Source organism: Bactrocera dorsalis, chromosome 6, assembly GCF_023373825.1.
Source record: "Bactrocera dorsalis isolate Fly_Bdor chromosome 6, ASM2337382v1, whole genome shotgun sequence".
NCBI classification, from domain to species: Eukaryota; Metazoa; Arthropoda; class Insecta; order Diptera; family Tephritidae; genus Bactrocera; species Bactrocera dorsalis.
The window spans coordinates 26,618,409-26,636,886 of record NC_064308.1 but is presented as its reverse complement, the minus strand read 5'-3'; the positions used below and the strand labels follow the sequence as shown (position 1 = coordinate 26,636,886).

The window sequence follows — 18,478 nt, the reverse complement described above, 5'->3', positions numbered from 1 at the left end:
CACATGCAGAAAAATATTTGCAATGGCTGTAAAATATGTCAGACCAAAACACATGTATATTTGCGTGCAATGTCACGCAAAAATAAAATTGCAACCCTGTTGTAGTTGTCATTTGACATAAAGACATATTACGTCGTTAAATTGTTGAGAAAGGTAAATTTTAATTAGATTTTATAATTTCTATTTAAATTATAAAGTTTTGTTACAGTTTTTTTGTTAAAAATGTATGCAGAATGTGCGCCAATTCACAATAGCCATGCACAATAGTCATTTACAATAAATTGACTGAATGAGTCGCGCATATATCACTAGATTCTGCAATGGGTGCTCTCGTGCCCTTGTATATTTCGGTGTAGTATTTTTGCAATCTGCAATCTTGCAAGAGCAAGAGAATACCCCTAATATGTGTTACAACACCACAGTGAGCTAATTTTGAGCTTGTGTTAGTTGATCCATATATCAACCACCCAAACACACTGTTCTGGAGTTTGTAATTCATATTTTCAATAATTATCTTTTCTTCTTTTATCAAATCAAAAAATATGTCCACACCTAATAGTAAGTCAATCTTACCCGGAACATTAAATGAAGGGTCGGCCAGTTTTATATTTTTTGGAATTTTTTTAACTTTTATGTATTCCGTGGGTACTTTGGACACAATCTTTTGCACTACAACGGTGTCTAAATTTGCTTCAAAATGATCTGTTAATGATTTTTAATGAAGATTAACTCTTTCTTTTGTATTGATCTTATTTCGACCAACTCCTTCAATGGTCACAGATTCTCTCCTGGAAGGAAGTTTTAATTTGTTTTTTAGTTCTTTAGTTATGAGGTGAACTTGAGACCCATTATCTAATAAAGCACGTGCCTTTATTATTCTTCCATCACGACTTTTTATACCAACAATTGCTGTAGTTAGCAGGACATGTTTAGAATCATTTTTTAATTTATCATTTTTAGTATTTTTAATCACTGTGCTTTTAGGTTTAAAGGATTTGTCTTTGTGGAGCCATAAATGATGGTTTCCTTGACAAGCAAAGCAACTTTCGCCTTTACACTCTTTTGTATTGTGCCCTGTTTTAAGACATTTGGTGCATAATTTGTGTTTTATTACTGCATCCCATTTGTCCTGTGTAGAAAGGGCTTTAAATTTATAACAATGAAATATATTATGTGAAGTATTACATCCCATTATGCATTTAAATTCTGCATTTTGAAATATTGGTGATGTTTTTGAAGCTTGTGCTGCTTCTAGTGCATTCCCTTCATGAATCAGAAACGATTGTAGTGAATTTAAGGTAGGTATTTCCTTAGGGTTTTTAAGGGAATTTTCATACCTAAGTCTTAAATTGTTGTCTAATTTTTGCACAAGCGTATAATTTAATAAAGCTTGCAACAAATTATCTGCAGACAAACTGAGACTTTCCAATGCTTGTGTACTTTAAGAAATTTTTTCTTGAAAATTTCGTACACTAAAAGCAGTCTCAATCACTACTGGTGCATCTAAAACTTGTTTGAAATAAGTGTTTGCGAGTAACCTTTTATTAGTAAATTTTTCATTAAGAAGGTTCCAGGCAACTGAAAAATTTGTCGAGGTTGAAGGCAAATTTGAAATACAACTTGCAGCCGATCCTTTTAATTTTGTTTTTAAAATACCCATTTTATATGTGTCTGAAACATTTTGAGAGACTACGAGTTGCTCAAACAATTCTTTAAAAGTTTGCCACTGAGCGTAATCTCCTGAAAAAATGGGAATGTCTACTTGAGGCAGCGTAAAATTAGTAGCATTTTTTTTTGCTAATGGATTTTAATTTAAGTTTGTAAAATCTATTTCTTAAATCATAGAATTTACTCGTTAACTCATCATTTTCGTGCTGGCTAATAAATTCAAGCACAGTATCACGAGTTTTTTCTATTAGTCTCTCTATGCTGTCTAGAGAGCATATTTCGTTTAATTCGCAGTCTTCAATATTCTTTTCTAATTCTGTTAATAAGAATTGAAGCCTGCGAACTAAACCAGGATTTGGAAGGCATTCCATTTTCCTGGGAGCACTATTTTCTTTAATAATAGCGATCAATTCGCTTAACTTGGCGTGCGCTGTCAAATAAAGCGTGCCTACCGACCCTTCTACGTCACTTTTAAAATAATTATCATTTTTATTTTTGGGATCATTGGACAATTCTAAATGGCTTCGTTGAAACTGTGACCATTTTTTGTCCAAACTATCTAGGAATTTTTCCAAATTTTCTAAATCTTCATTTATATCCATACTCATGGACTTAAAATGAAGTTTTTGCAGTTCTTCTGCTAATTTAATTTGGTTCTCCATTTTACCAAAAATAAAAAAAATAATTGTATATGAATATAAAAAAATGAAAAATGTTCTTACCTTGATACTCGTAGAAAGCTGTAAATTTGAATTTTTTTTTTTATTAAATTTTTATTATTATTTTTTTTTTACCACTTTTCAGAGCTCCTTTATTTATAAAATTTCTTATCCTAATTCGTGTATGCACCACATGCGGAGTACATACACCAATCTTAATACTAATCTACTGTACATACCGAAGTATGTACACATATCTTAAACATAAGTGTTCTCAACGGCATACACAACTATTTCTTATCTACTATTAGTTTAGGATCTTTTGCGATCCTTTACACTGCATACATTTATATGAGGCACGTATGCATTTATATGCAATACGTATGCACTCAACAATTAACAAACAAACATATTTACTTAAGATATGCATTTAGGCAATTGAATACAAATGTGCATGTGCACTTGAAAACAACCCTTTACCATGTAACATAAACAGTACCCGAAATGGGTATTTGTACATATTTATATTTGTGACTGTATTTTTATGTGTTAGCGATAATGTATATAAATATTTGACATATGAGATCCGTTTCTATACAGATTTATCTCATTTACAATTGTAGCCGTTAAGAACTGTTCAGAAATCTGAACATACTGCCCACGTTGAAGTGTTTACACTTCAAAATAAGTATTTATAAATCTTGGGCATGTTAACACTCCAGTGCTCGCGCCCCTTTTTGTGGCGTTAGTAGTCGCGCGTACTACATGTGTAGAACATTTTAGACATAAGGGTTTGAAACGAAATATTTGTAAATAAAAAAATTTGTTTTAATAATAATAAGTAACAGTTTATTATAAAACCATATCAACCAAAAAATATTCATTTTAAACATATTAGGAACTTAAAATCAGACTTCTTGCGAATAGTTATTCGTAAAACGTAAAAGTATATACACAAGTGGTCTACTATTGTAGTACGCGTGACTACTGGAGTGTTAATTACATTTTTAATCACAAGATTGGCGGATCGAACTCGTTATAATTTTTCTAATATAAACTATTTTTATTGTATACATTTTACAATTTTAATATAATTTTCATTTGCTAATATTAATAATTCATTTTGTAAGATATACCGTCGTAGCGGAAATGAGTGCCTTAGTGCCTTGCTGAATTACAGATGCGTTGTAGGACTAGTTTACGATGACTTCACAGCAATTAATAGGATTAGGTTGTCAGTATTTATGCCTTAATGCATCATGTGATCCCATTCTAAGTCCAAGTGTTTCGAATTTAATCACGGTACTTTTCAGGTCGTATGCTTAATTTCTCCAAGTGTAAACTGGTGATCTTTTCACGAAGTATTTTCAGTAACAGATAGAAATCTACGTTGTATTTGTCAGCCTTGATCTCTGATGGTTTGAACATCTCAAGCTGGGATGACCGTGCGCGAAGCCCAAATTTACCAGACGTCCTTAGATACACAAAATAATATGATGACCATTGGATAGTGTATAACGATCGACTTGGGTTTTGATAATAATTGTCTCTTTGACGTTGCATTAAAAAATGCGACGTCGATTTCACAATCGAAATTACCAATATTACAAACGATCGCATCGTTGGGCATGTGTTCAAAATGTGCGCGAGTAATAATGTCCTTGCAAACAGTTGTTGTTACGAAGATGATAGCTTCTTTGTATGCTTGCTTCATGGTGGTTACTTCATAGCCGCTTGGGTGGCAATGATATAATCGATTTCGATGACAACAATGATTCCGCCGAAACTACGCAGAGCTTATGCACAACTTTTGCCAATATCACATAACCAGTAACACAACACACTTTGCCAGCAATAATCACATCGGTGATCCATTTAATACCATCAATTAGCGACTCGCGACAACCATACAGATTATAGAATTTACTCTTGGCCACCGAGTCGTTGACGTTGATGGTTGGCACACCGAGCCGTCTCTGCTTCACTATTTCATATAAATTGTGTACACCGGTTGTAGTTTCTTCGCTCAAACTCTTGAAGCCCTTCGGGTTCGTGGGAACTTTTCATGCACTAAGTTGGTCAAATTACCACAATTAAGTTCAAGAGCTGACCATCTGAGAACAGTAAGGTCTGTTCAATGCACCATAAGTATTCTTCATTCATCAAGGCAAACAAGGAGTAGTAAAATGATCCTTTGAAGGGTGACAATGACCCAATCTTCCTCCATCCTCCTCCCCGTGAACGCGATGATGTCGTGCAGCTGCTAAATCATTGAGTTCACTTGTTGAGTATTTTAAATATTTCTGTGGACTTGAAATTTGCTGCCTTTCAACCGAATATTGAACTATATCGATGTGAATAATTCTATCCCACGCTGTCCAAGTACCCCCAACAGGCCTCCAGAAATATTTTTTTAAATATATTTATTATATCTAAACATTTAAAACATAGTACAACTATAAGTAAGTTTAACAAACAAAATAAAAATAAGGTTATTATTTTTCTTCTTTTTTAACTCGAGTCGACCGCATCTCTTTTTATTGATTATTTGCATATTTTTTCTTCAGTAGGAAAAGGGTAAACAATGTGCATCGCTCTTTATGATGTGCCATTGCTTATCCTTACGTCTACATTTGCAATTTTGGGTTAAAATGACGTTTTCAATTCGTCCTTTTTTCCACTGCATTGGTGGAATAATTTGTTCTTTAAAAAACACAAATGTACCACTTTTAATATTTTCCAAAGAAACCTGGCATTTATTTCTTTTTCGTGGTTTATTATTTTTAAATTTTATATCTCGAGAGATTATTCTTCCTATTGTTTGTGAAGAAGAATCTCCTAAGTTTATATTTTCCTTTTCGAATGGAAAAGCTGCAGCAAATTTACTATCTGCATAAAAATTTGAATTATTACGAAAGCATTTCTGCGTTTCTTTTTTGGTTTTATTAACACATCTTTCAAGGGATTCTATTTTCCTATACTTTTTTCGTTGATTATCTAGCTTTTTATCAATAGGGGTATTCTCTTGCTCTTGCAAAACCCGGTGCACGGTGCAAGAATTGCAGATTTACAACGGCACAACAACAAACACATGCAGAAAAATATTTGCAATGGCTGTAAAATATGTCAGACCAAAACACATGTATATTTGCGTGCAATGTCACGCAAAAATAAAATTGCAACCCTGTTGTAGTTGTCATTTGACATAAAGACATATTACGTCGTTAAATTGTTGAGAAAGGTAAATTTTAATTAGATTTTATAATTTCTATTTAAATTATAAAGTTTTGTTACAGTTTTTTTGTTAAAAATGTATGCAGAATGTGCGCCAATTCACAATAGCCATGCACAATAGTCATTTACAATAAATTGACTGAATCAGTTGCTCATATATCACTAGATTCTGCAATGGGTGCTCTCGTGCCCTTGTATATTTCGGTGTAGTATTTTTGCAATCTGCAATCTTGCAAGAGCGAGAGAATACCCCTAATATGTGTTACAACACCACAGTGAGCTAATTTTGAGCTTGTGTTAGTTGATCCATATATCAACCACCCAAACACACTGTTCTGGAGTTTGTAATTCATATTTTCAATAATTATCTTTTCTTCTTTTATCAAATCAAAAAATATGTCCACACCTAATAGTAAGTCAATCTTACCCGGAACATTAAATGAAGGGTCGGCCAGTTTTATATTTTTTGGAATTTTTTTAACTTTTATGTATTCCGTGGGTACTTTGGACACAATCTTTTGCACTACAACGGTGTCTAAATTTGCTTCAAAATGATCTGTTAATGATTTTTAATGAAGATTAACTCTTTCTTTTGTATTGATCTTATTTCGACCAACTCCTTCAATGGTCACAGATTCTCTCCTGGAAGGAAGTTTTAATTTGTTTTTTAGTTCTTTAGTTATGAGGTGAACTTGAGACCCATTATCTAATAAAGCACGTGCCTTTATTATTCTTCCATCACGACTTTTTATACCAACAATTGCTGTAGTTAGCAGGACATGTTTAGAATCATTTTTTAATTTATCATTTTTAGTATTTTTAATCACTGTGCTTTTAGGTTTAAAGGATTTGTCTTTGTGGAGCCATAAATGATGGTTTCCTTGACAAGCAAAGCAACTTTCGCCTTTACACTCTTTTGTATTGTGCCCTGTTTTAAGACATTTGGTGCATAATTTGTGTTTTATTACTGCATCCCATTTGTCCTGTGTAGAAAGGGCTTTAAATTTATAACAATGAAATATATTATGTGAAGTATTACATCCCATTATGCATTTAAATTCTGCATTTTGAAATATTGGTGATGTTTTTGAAGCTTGTGCTGCTTCTAGTGCATTCCCTTCATGAATCAGAAACGATTGTAGTGAATTTAAGGTAGGTATTTCCTTAGGGTTTTTAAGGGAATTTTCATACCTAAGTCTTAAATTGTTGTCTAATTTTTGCACAAGCGTATAATTTAATAAAGCTTGCAACAAATTATCTGCAGACAAACTGAGACTTTCCAATGCTTGTGTACTTTAAGAAATTTTTTCTTGAAAATTTCGTACACTAAAAGCAGTCTCAATCACTACTGGTGCATCTAAAACTTGTTTGAAATAAGTGTTTGCGAGTAACCTTTTATTAGTAAATTTTTCATTAAGAAGGTTCCAGGCAACTGAAAAATTTGTCGAGGTTGAAGGCAAATTTGAAATACAACTTGCAGCCGATCCTTTTAATTTTGTTTTTAAAATACCCATTTTATATGTGTCTGAAACATTTTGAGAGACTACGAGTTGCTCAAACAATTCTTTAAAAGTTTGCCACTGAGCGTAATCTCCTGAAAAAATGGGAATGTCTACTTGAGGCAGCGTAAAATTAGTAGCATTTTTTTTTGCTAAGGGATTTTAATTTAAGTTTGTAAAATCTATTTCTTAAATCATAGAATTTACTCGTTAACTCATCATTTTCGTGCTGGCTAATAAATTCAAGCACAGTATCACGAGTTTTTTCTATTAGTCTCTCTATGCTGTCTAGAGAGCATATTTCGTTTAATTCGCAGTCTTCAATATTCTTTTCTAATTCTGTTAATAAGAATTGAAGCCTGCGAACTAAACCAGGATTTGGAAGGCATTCCATTTTCCTGGGAGCACTATTTTCTTTAATAATAGCGATCAATTCGCTTAACTTGGCGTGCGCTGTCAAATAAAGCGTGCCTACCGACCCTTCTACGTCACTTTTAAAATAATTATCATTTTTATTTTTGGGATCATTGGACAATTCTAAATGGCTTCGTTGAAACTGTGACCATTTTTTGTCCAAACTATCTAGGAATTTTTCCAAATTTTCTAAATCTTCATTTATATCCATACTCATGGACTTAAAATGAAGTTTTTGCAGTTCTTCTGCTAATTTAATTTGGTTCTCCATTTTACCAAAAATAAAAAAAATAATTGTATATGAATATAAAAAAATGAAAAATGTTCTTACCTTGATACTCGTAGAAAGCTGTAAATTTGATTTTTTTTTTTTATTAAATTTTTATTATTATTTTTTTTTTACCACTTTTCAGAGCTCCTTTATTTATAAAATTTCTTATCCTAATTCGTGTATGCACCACATGCGGAGTACATACACCAATCTTAATACTAATCTACTGTACATACCGAAGTATGTACACATATCTTAAACATAAGTGTTCTCAACGGCATACACAACTATTTCTTATCTACTATTAGTTTAGGATCTTTTGCGATCCTTTACACTGCATACATTTATATGAGGCACGTATGTATTTATATGCAATACGTATGCACTCAACAATTAACAAACAAACATATTTACTTAAGATATGCATTTAGGCAATTGAATACAAATGTGCATGTGCACTTGAAAACAACCCTTTACCATGTAACATAAACAGTACCCGAAATGGGTATTTGTACATATTTATATTTATGACTGTATTTTTATGTGTTAGCGATAATGTATATAAATATTTGACATATGAGATCCGTTTCTATACAGATTTATCTCATTTACAATTGTAGCCGTTAAGAACTGTTCAGAAATCTGAACAGTTGGCATTGTGTTAAATTCTTTGAATTCACTTTAAATGCCGTTATAACAGTGCTACATAATTTATATGTACAGTCACCTGCGAGTCATTCACCTCCTTCATAAATTTTATTTGATTCATTTGACAATTTGAAATTATTAAAATTGCTATCTGAATAACCTATCACACTCCTTGAGCCTCAATAGAATACATTTATTCTACTTTACTGATGTAGAAATCGCTAACGCTGTTATAGCCGAGTTAACGACAGCGCCAGTTGTTTATTTTTCCGCAAGGTGGCGCCAAATGGAGATTCTAAGTGAAGCCAGGTCCTTCTCCACCCGATCCTTCAAACGGAGTGGAGATCTTCCTCTTCCTCTGCTTCCCCCAGTAGGTACTGCGTGGAATACGTTCAGAGCTGGGTGACGTTTTCATCTAGTTCCTATAAAACATCTTTTAAAAATAATTTACATTATTTATATTTATCTAAGGCCAACATATACATCAGTTTCTCAAATATTTCGTCCTCTTTTTTCTTTTCGCTTCAGTCAACAAATAAATTTAGTCAATTGAAGTGCTGCCCTAACCAGAGTCGATCCAACAACTGAATTTGTCAAGAGAAAGAAAATCCTGAAAGATTTTGCGTTACTGAAGACACAAAGATCTTCTTCTGAATATAATTTTATTCCTTTGCAAAGTATGGTAGCAGTTTTGTTGTTTGCATGGAATCATTTGGCTATTGAATAAATGGATTTTCACGAAAGTTAAATATTGATTTAAAGTTAGTTTTGCACTATTTACCCATTTTAATCTCTCAATTGGAGGGTGCTTCTCTAAATCCCAGCCGAATTCAACAATCATTAAATTGTTTAACTTTGCTACTTCCAATAATTTAATTCTCTACATTTTTATTTATATTTTTGATAAATAAAAAAAAAGCCAACTTATTGCAAAGCTGCCAAGGGGCGCTCATTTAACCCAAGTTGCCATTTTGCCACTGATATGATTTCTATTTAATTTTATCATTGTATTCAGTAAAGTTTTATAATTTTATCCTTAAAAATTATATGCAAGAACAATATTTACAAATTATTCAAATTTCCGTGTGCTTTTCCATTTTATGGTAGTAATAATCATCCACCTGTGCTCGCTATTCGTCGAATTGTTGAAAATTTCGAGCGTACATTTTCTTTACATAATGTTCAAGTGCCAATAATATAAAAATGGCGCAAAGTAATGAAAATGATTCTACCGTTCAGACAAGTGTTGCTGAAGATCCTAATTTGTCGATTCCAAGACGTTTTCAAAAATTGGGACTGTCTCAAACCACAACCTGGCAGATGTTGAGAAAGAATTTGGGCTTGCATTCGTCTAAAATTGTTCCAATTCAAGAAATGAATGACCCCCGTAAACGTCATGAATTTGCTATTTTGCTCCGAAGAAATCATTTCAAACCGTTTGAAAAGTGTATTTACCAGAGATAAAGAGATGTCCAACTCCAACAATGGGAGAACAATTGCTAAACGTCAAAACCTCCTGAACTTTGACAGCTAATCGAGTTCAGTAGGTTTTGACGTTTATCAATTGGAAACGGGCGATGGCCAGATTGAAATCTTACCAAAAAAATATGTAAACGGAGGGATTTGTTACATCGTTCAAGACACTTATAAAAAATTAAATAAATTTGTGAAATTTAAAGGTATTTTATGAAACGTTTTGTAACTTGAAGCATCAAAGTATTATTTTCAATGGAAAATGATTAAAAACATTTAATGATTGAGAGCTAACAAGCTTAAATCCTCTTATTGGGTATTGAGGGGTCAAAAGTCAGTTGTTCTAATATACTGTAAAAAGATTTAAATAGTTTCTCCATATAATAAATAACCACTATTTAGTAATTTTTATTCGTACTAAATGTTGGGTGTTGGGTTGATAAATGCCCAAAAATTATTATTTTGTTCAATCTGGCCATAAAGGAAAATGTTATAAAAAACGCTAATTTTGAAGCGCTCTCACACTGGAATAAGGTGGACATCCCTTTCTTCCTGATGCACGTGTTGGATAATACCGAACTCATCTGAACAGGTGTATAATAGCACAGGCAAGCTGTCCTTATAATTTCGCTTAATGTACAGCGTATTAAAAAAAGACAAATTTAGTACTCACTCACGAAAAGTACAACCATATACCGCTCTCACTCTAAGTGAGAACAATAACAAGAAAAAACGTTAACTTCAGGTGCATTTCTGTTAGTAACTACATATGTGTTCAGTTTGTGTGGAAGCTATATGCTGTAGTAATTCGTTCTGAACAAGTTTTTGGAGATTATATTGTTACCTTTAGCAGTAATCCATGCAAATTTTGTGAAGATACCACGTCAAATGCAAAAGTTTTCCATATAAGCCATTGATTTCGATCGGTCGGTTTGTATGGCAGCTATATGCTATAGTTAACCGAATTGAACAATTTCCTCGGAGATTACATTGTTACCTTAAAATATATATATATATTAGGGTGTGTCATTCTGAGGCAACCTTTTTTTTCAACTGAAAAACAGGCTCAAAACTTTCGAAAATGTGTAAAGAAAAGTCACTCAAAAGATGAGCTCTTAATATTAATATTAAGAGGTGCCTATTTCAAAATTTCTGTTTTTCATATAAATTACATGGAAAAAAATAATTTTTTTTGTGGTGGTTATTGTGCGGAGGTTTTATATATGCCCCGATAGCTGCCAGTAGGGACGGTAAACTCGATTCCGATTCCACTCGAAAATCGAGTTTTCTCGTAAAATAATCGATTTATTTATGGCGCATGGTCCAAATCTTCAAGGCTACCGCTTAAATCCCAAGATATTCCTCTATTAGTCGCACACGCTTGTCGCATCACCAAATCCAATACCAAATTGAATAAAAGGGGAGATAGCACGCACCCCCGCCTGGCACCAGTCCTAACTTGGATGCCGCTACTTAAAATATTTTCACACCTTACTCGACAACTAGCTACAGCTGTTTTATTAGGTTAATTAATTTTTCCGGAACTCCTTTGCACACTAGGGCTCTCCAAATCGCATCATGTTTGAGAGTGTTGAACGCTTTCTCAAAATCGATAAAGCAAAGGTAGAGAGGAGTTCGCCACTCTACCGACTGTTCTACAATCACTCGTAAAGTGTTGATGTGATCGACACATGAGCAATGGGGTCTGAAACCATCTTGTTCTTTACGTAGCCCATGCATTAGCGAATCAGATAACCTTTTGTGAATTATGTGCGTTATTATTTTATTCACCATACATAATAGTGTTATTCCTCTCCAATTCTTACAATCCGATAAATTTCCCTTCTTCGGAAGAAGAGTAATAACACCTTCTTTCAACTCGTCTGGTATCTTTTCTGAGGCCCAAATATCTTTAAGTAAAGGAAACAGTATCCGCGCAGTTTTGTTGTTCTTTAATGCTCTGATAGCAGTCATTATCTCCGTCCGTTGGTGAAAGAAATTTTTCGTAATAACGTTCCCAGATGGTAGTCTGCTTATCTTTGGCCGTTGTCAATTTGCCATCTTCATCTTTTAGTGGTTTGGAGGTTTTGAGTGTTGTGTTGGTCAGTTGCCGTATCGTTTGATACAGGTCACGAGTGCGGTACGTTTCCGCGGCCTCTTGTGCTTTTCTAGCTAAGTTGTCACTCCAGATTCGTTCATCCGTTCTCGCGCTTTTCTTTATCAGCTTGTCGGTTCTGCTGTAAGTGTGCTGTAGTGCCGCCTTGGCGGATCTCGTCTTAGCGGAATTTAACTGATTTTTTATTTCTCTACGTTCGTTTATTAACCCCCATGTGGAGTCTGAGATCCAGGATTTTCGTTTATATTCTTTGAATCCAATACAGTATTCCGCTGTTTTAGGAAAGTTTGTTTTATACTTTTCCAGTCGTTAGTTGGAGTGTATTCTGTTTCATTTAGCGATTCGATAAACTTTGCGCAGGTAGATTAATCTTTCAGTTTCTCTACGTCGAATTTTGTGTGTGTCTTCTTTTTCGAGCCGCTAATTGCCGCCACTTTGAGTCTGACTGACGCAATTAGGAGATGATGGTCACTTGCAATATCAGCTCCACGTTTATTCCGCGTGTCCATCAGGGAACCGTGCCATTTACGACTGATTGCTATGTGATCAATCTGATTTTCAGTCATTCGATCTGGAGATGTCCAAGTTATTTTGTGGACGCGTTTATGATGGAATAGTGTTCCTCCTATAACAAGATTAAAATTAGCGCAAAGCTCGGTGAACATCTCGCCATTCTCAGTCATCATGCCTAACCCGTGCCGGCCCATCGTCGCCTCTAACCCCTTATCTTGATGACCAACTTGGGCATTCATATCACCCATTAAGATGACTATATCACCCCTATTGATTTCACTCATTACTTTTGTGAGGCAACTATAAAAGGCTTCCTTAACTTCCACATCTGCTACATTCGTTGGAGCATAACTTTGTACTACAGTCATGTTTCTAGCTCTTGTGCGCAGCCTCGCTGAGATGATTCTATCCGAGTGAGCTTTTCATTCTATAAGCGCCGCAGAGGCTGACTTAGAAAGAAGAAATCCGACACCATTTCCTCTTCTTTGAGTGGGCTTATTTCCAGAAAAAATGAAATTTTCGCCGGAGGCTGTTGTAGCGGTTAAATACTTTACAAAGTTGCGGTAGCTTAGTTGGTTCTAGCAATGAACGTGCATTCCAGGTTCCTATTCGTAATCCATTTTTCATGCTGAAGGTCGTCATTGTTGCCTTAGAAAATAATCTTTACAAAATTTCGTGAATATGTTTTGTCAAATTTGAGAGTTTATCATACAAGAACTTGATTCTGATCGTTCAGATTGTATGGCACTATATGTATAGTTAACCGATCTGAACCATTTCTTCGGAGATTACATTGTTGCCTTAGAAAATAATCTATACCAAATTTCCTGAATATATCTTGTTAAATGTGAAAGTTTTCTATACAAGAACTTGATTCCGATCGTTCAGTTTATATGGCAGCTATATGTGCTCCGATATCGGCAGTTCCGACAAACGAGCAGCTCCTTCAAGAGAAAATGACGTTCGCAAAATTTCAAAACGCTATCTTAAAAACTGAGGGACTAGTTCGTATATATACAGGCAGACAGACAGACGGACATGGCTAAATCGACTCAGCTTGACATACTGATCACTTATATATATACTTTATAGGGTCTCCAACGCTTTCTTCTGGGTGTTACAAAGTTCGTGACAAACTTAATATACCCTGTTCAGGGTATAAAAATGCTGTGCTACCTACTTCTGCCCTAAGAGGTATACTGTACAGCAAAGAATGAGTGCAGTATTTTTAAGAACACTACACTACTATACAGGTCTGTTAAGCTAGATATGGGTACATTCATGCAGGAGTATAGTATGTATGATGATGAAACGATTGTTGTTTTTGTGGATGACATATTTACATGGGTGCGCATATGTGTATGCAGGTTTGTGTAATTTTTATATTTACGTACATACGAGTATGTATGTATGTACATTAGGGTGATTCAAAAAAATTTTTTTTTTTCGTTTGGTACTCGCAAAAATACGTTCCTAGACACCTCTAAGAAAGCCTCTCCAAATATGAGTTCTTAATTGTAACGGGAAGGTCCTCCTACATACAGTTTTATATTTTTTCTTATTATCAGATGGAAAAATTTATATCTCGCTTCCAACTACTTGAAAAAATATCTTGTTCCATAGATTTTATAGAAAATTGAGTGCCCTACAAAAAAGGTCTCGTTTTTTTCGTAAACCCAACCGTTTAAAAGATATTAACAGTTAAAGTTTGATTATTTTTATAACTCAATGAAAAATAAATAAATTGAAATTGAAATTCAACCAATTGCCTGCAACTTATAGTAATAGATTAAGGTAAGTATATTTAACATTTTTAGGGTAAGTACAATGAAAGGAAAACTTTATAATTCAAATATAAAATGCATTTCAGAATAGTAATTAATTTTAATTTCATTTTTGGTTGAACAAATACAAATATGTACATAAGTCGCTTGACGCAACACCGGCCACCTTGACAGGATCAGGATCCTCCAACATCCATGGGCAGTAATGCGAATTTATGAATTGGGCGCTTAATGGTGCCCGCCTTGGTTGCCTCGTCTGCAACTCGTACCTTGCCGTCTAGGCCTTCGACGGTTGCGCCGACGCGGCCGATTACCCATTGCTGCGGCGGCACGTTGTCTTCGTGAACGAGGACGAGATCGCCTGGCTGCTGGTTGCGTTTGAGGTGGAGCCATTTGTTGCGCTCCAGAAGGCTCGTTAGATATATTTTGGTCCACTGTTGCCATGGATTTGGCAGTCGACTCTAGGTTTACATACCGAGGAATGCTAATTGACGAGAGCTGCAGTAGGTTGGCTTTGAAATTCTGCCAGCTTGTGTTGAGACACAATGGAATCGACTCATCCCATTCTAGTTTTTGAATCCAAAGCTCTTGCAATAGGATTTTTGCTTTAGTAACTAGTGGGGCTAATAATCCAAGAGGATCCAAACGGCGAGCGGAGACTCGCAGATCATTAAAATTGACATCCAAAACAAATCGAAACGAATCCTCTTTCGGCAACCAGTGGAATCCTATTGTTTTAGTTGAATTTTTGTCATTGAGACTTAATGACTGAATAACTTGCTGCCCAAATGTGCACAAAAAAGTTCTAACCACTTTAACAATTCTTTAGTAAAAACACACAGGTTAAAATTTACAATCATTTAGTATTTATTTTTAGCATAAATTTATATTTTACAAAGTTAATTATTGTAAATCTCGACGGGATAGGCGGTGAAACTTCACTTCCGAGAAGGATTTGCCGATGCTGGTGATCGAGAAGCCGGATAATCGCGTTAGAGGCACAAGATGTTGACGCGTCGCAGTCGTAGCGAATTGGACCGGGTGATGATGACGACCGAGCGCAGTGTCAGCGAATGTCTATATCGAATGAAGTCTCCTTTTTTGTTGTCTATCCTGTTTGTTTAGTGGGCAATAGTACAGGTGTGGTGAGTTGCGTTGAAGTGTCATCCTGTGGTGAATTGCGCTGTGGCATTAGGATGCGCCAGTTTTCCCGTGAAGAGGGGGTGGATGCTTAACTCATTTAAACATCCTGGGCCCCCTAGGCGAATCTTTTGCCTAGTTTCCACGAATATATTGTTGTCGGTATTTTGGCGTACTGCTGGTGGAGTAGCCGAGGCGCAGAATACATTCTGACAGCCGAAATATTTGATGATAGAGTTGTAATATACTCACATTTATTCGGGTGTGCAGAGAACGGACTTTGATTTAAAAGAAGCAACTTTATTTTGCGTGTTTATTTGATTTTGCTTTTTTGGGGAGTCATTATTACGGTTTACAAGTATATGCGTTGTTTTGCTTTTATTCATTTCATTGGCAGTTATTTAAAATTTCTTATTTCATTGGTATGGAATACCATAAGTTATCGGCTTATAAAGGATAGTCACTCCACGCCTGGCTCAGATGTGGCCAGAATGGGTACTCCTTAGCCCAAGATTTAGGACTATGCAATTAGAGGGATCTTGCGAGAGAGTAGCCGGTAATTGCGAACTGCTTCATTTAGAATTATAATTTTTTAAGTGGGATGTTCAACAGTTCTATGTGGAGCGCTTATGTAGGTGCGATAAGAGCTACCTTTACTTTTGGTAAGTTTAGGTGCAACACAGTATCGCATTGAGCATATGGTGTACCCTTAACCTTAATTTTGAATATAAATAAAATTATTTTTTATTATTGAAAAATTATTATGCACTAGTTTATGATAAGTGTCGATTTTTCGACTTTCTGAACCATTTTATTATATGTATGTTATATTTGAGTACCTGTGCATTAATTTGGTTTTTAATAGCCCGCCACCGCTCAAGGATTTATTCAGGATTGTGTTTTTTCCATTATTGGCGAAAGCCATCCTGCGGGGTCGGAAAGTAACATATATTTGAGTTTTTAATATTGTTAGACCGTGTTTTTTCTACCAATATGTGAGGTATTAGAATATTGTGGCTCTAGTGGTAGTCGTACGACGTACCGGCCATTATATGATCGAGTAGTTGTGGCTTTCGAGTAGCGCTTACAATACTGATCTTGTGGAGTTTTATTTCTATTTAAGCTTCTATTTTGGTCGTGTTTAATATTCTTATTTCTGACTAGTTTTTCTTCTAACCTTTCCGCAATTTCATATTGGGTGGTGAGAAAATCTTTCATTTGGTGCCACGTTGGGCACTTTTTTCGTGATGAGAGCGATTGCTCCCATAGAAGTAACGACTTTTCTGGTAATGCGGCGGTGCAAATGTTTACCAGAATGGGGTCCCAGCTGTCTGTGGGAATATTTAGTGTCGATAGAATCGACAAACAATTTGAAACAGTGGATTGTAGTGTTACAAATTCTTCACTTGTTTCTTTCTTGATTTTAGGCAAGTTTAATAGTGTCGTTACTTGCTTATCGACCAGTATTCTGTCATTTTCGTATCTTGCTTTTAGAGCTTCTCAAGCCAAATTTAAATTGTTGTCATTTAATGCGAACTGTTTAACTATTTCGCCTGCTTGACCTTTTGTTTTGTATCGGAGGTGATACAGTTTTTGTGCCTTTAATAGTTGTGGATGGTTGATGTAAACGGCTGTGAACATGTCCCGGAAGGATGGCCATTCCTCATAACCTCCGTAAAAGGCTTCTGTATCACATGGCGGCAGCTCGAGTTGGATGCCTGAACTTGCCTCTTGATTGTCTATTTGTGGCAGCTCTACTCGACTGTGGGGAGTAGGTGCAATTGCTTTTATTAGCTTTAATTGATCGGAGATCATAGCTTTCGTTTCTTCATACTGGTCTAACCAGTTTTCATATATTGCGTAAGCCGAGGATTTAAAATTATGTGGAAAGTCGGAATCGTCAGATTCTAATATGGCGTCATGAGCCGCTTGGAGGCGAGTCCAAAAGTTTTTAAGATTTTGGCCTTTTACTTCTAATAACGATTCCGAGTTTTCGTGAATCGGTGAAGCGGCAAATCTAGTGCAGTATCTTGATAAACTGTCACTTTCTGAAATAAATCTTGCAACCTATTTTGAGCGTGTAGCTCCAGGTGTAATTTGATTTTTATTATTGTTCATTGTTTTTACTGTATAGTAAAATATTGGTCAAAATGAGTTAAATTTGTCTCAGTGTAAACCAAATTCTCTTTTTAATAAATAAGAGCTCATTTCGTATAAAACGGATTCTTTATTTTTTATTATTACCGTTTTTTGTTTTTTTCTTACTTGCTAGAGAATTAATTTTATTGATTTTTTTTTTTGTTTTAATTAATTTATATTTTTTATGTCCTAATGTTGTGTACTTAGGCACACCCTAATACGTGTACTTGTAAAGGGTGATTTTTTAAGAGCTTGATAACTTTTTAAAAAAAAAAAAACGCATAAAATTTGCAAAATCTCATCGGTTCTTTATTTGAAACGTTAGATTGGTTCATGACATTTACTTTTTGAAGATAATTTCATTTAAATGTTGACCGCGGCTGCGTCTTAGGTGGTCCATTCGGAAAGTCCAATTTTGGGCAACTTTTTCGAGCATTTCGGCCGGAATAGCCCGAATTTCTTCGGAAATGTTGTCTTCCAAAGCTGGAATAGTTGCTGGCTTATTTCTGTAGACTTTAGACTTGACGTAGCCCCACAAAAAATAGTCTAAAGGCGTTAAATCGCATGATCTTGGTGGCCAACTTACGGGTCCATTTCTTGAGATGAATTGTTGTCCGAAGTTTTCCCTCAAAATGGCCATAGAATCGCGAGCTGTGTGGCATGTAGCGCCATCTTGTTGAAACCACATGTCAACCAAGTTCAGTTCTTCCATTTTTGGCAACAAAAAGTTTGTTAGCATCGAACGATAGCGATCGCCATTCACCGTAACGTTGCGTCCAACAGCATCTTTGAAAAAATACGGTCCAATGATTCCACCAGCGTACAAACCACACCAAACAGTGCATTTTTCGGGATGCATGGGCAGTTCTTGAACGGCTTCTGGTTGCTCTTCACCCCAAATGCGGCAATTTTGCTTATTT

The 18,478-nt window shown here is 35.1% G+C and overlaps 1 protein-coding gene and 1 pseudogene across 4 annotated transcripts in view; one reads left to right on the top strand and one right to left on the bottom strand.

Annotated features, from left to right (window-relative positions):
* Positions 1 to 18,478, top strand: part of LOC105224248 (synaptotagmin-7) — a 566,903-nt gene that overhangs the window by 256,781 nt on the left and 291,644 nt on the right. The window lies entirely within an intron of this gene.
* LOC125779414 (adenosylhomocysteinase-like) lies at positions 1,682 to 4,850 on the bottom strand (annotated as a pseudogene).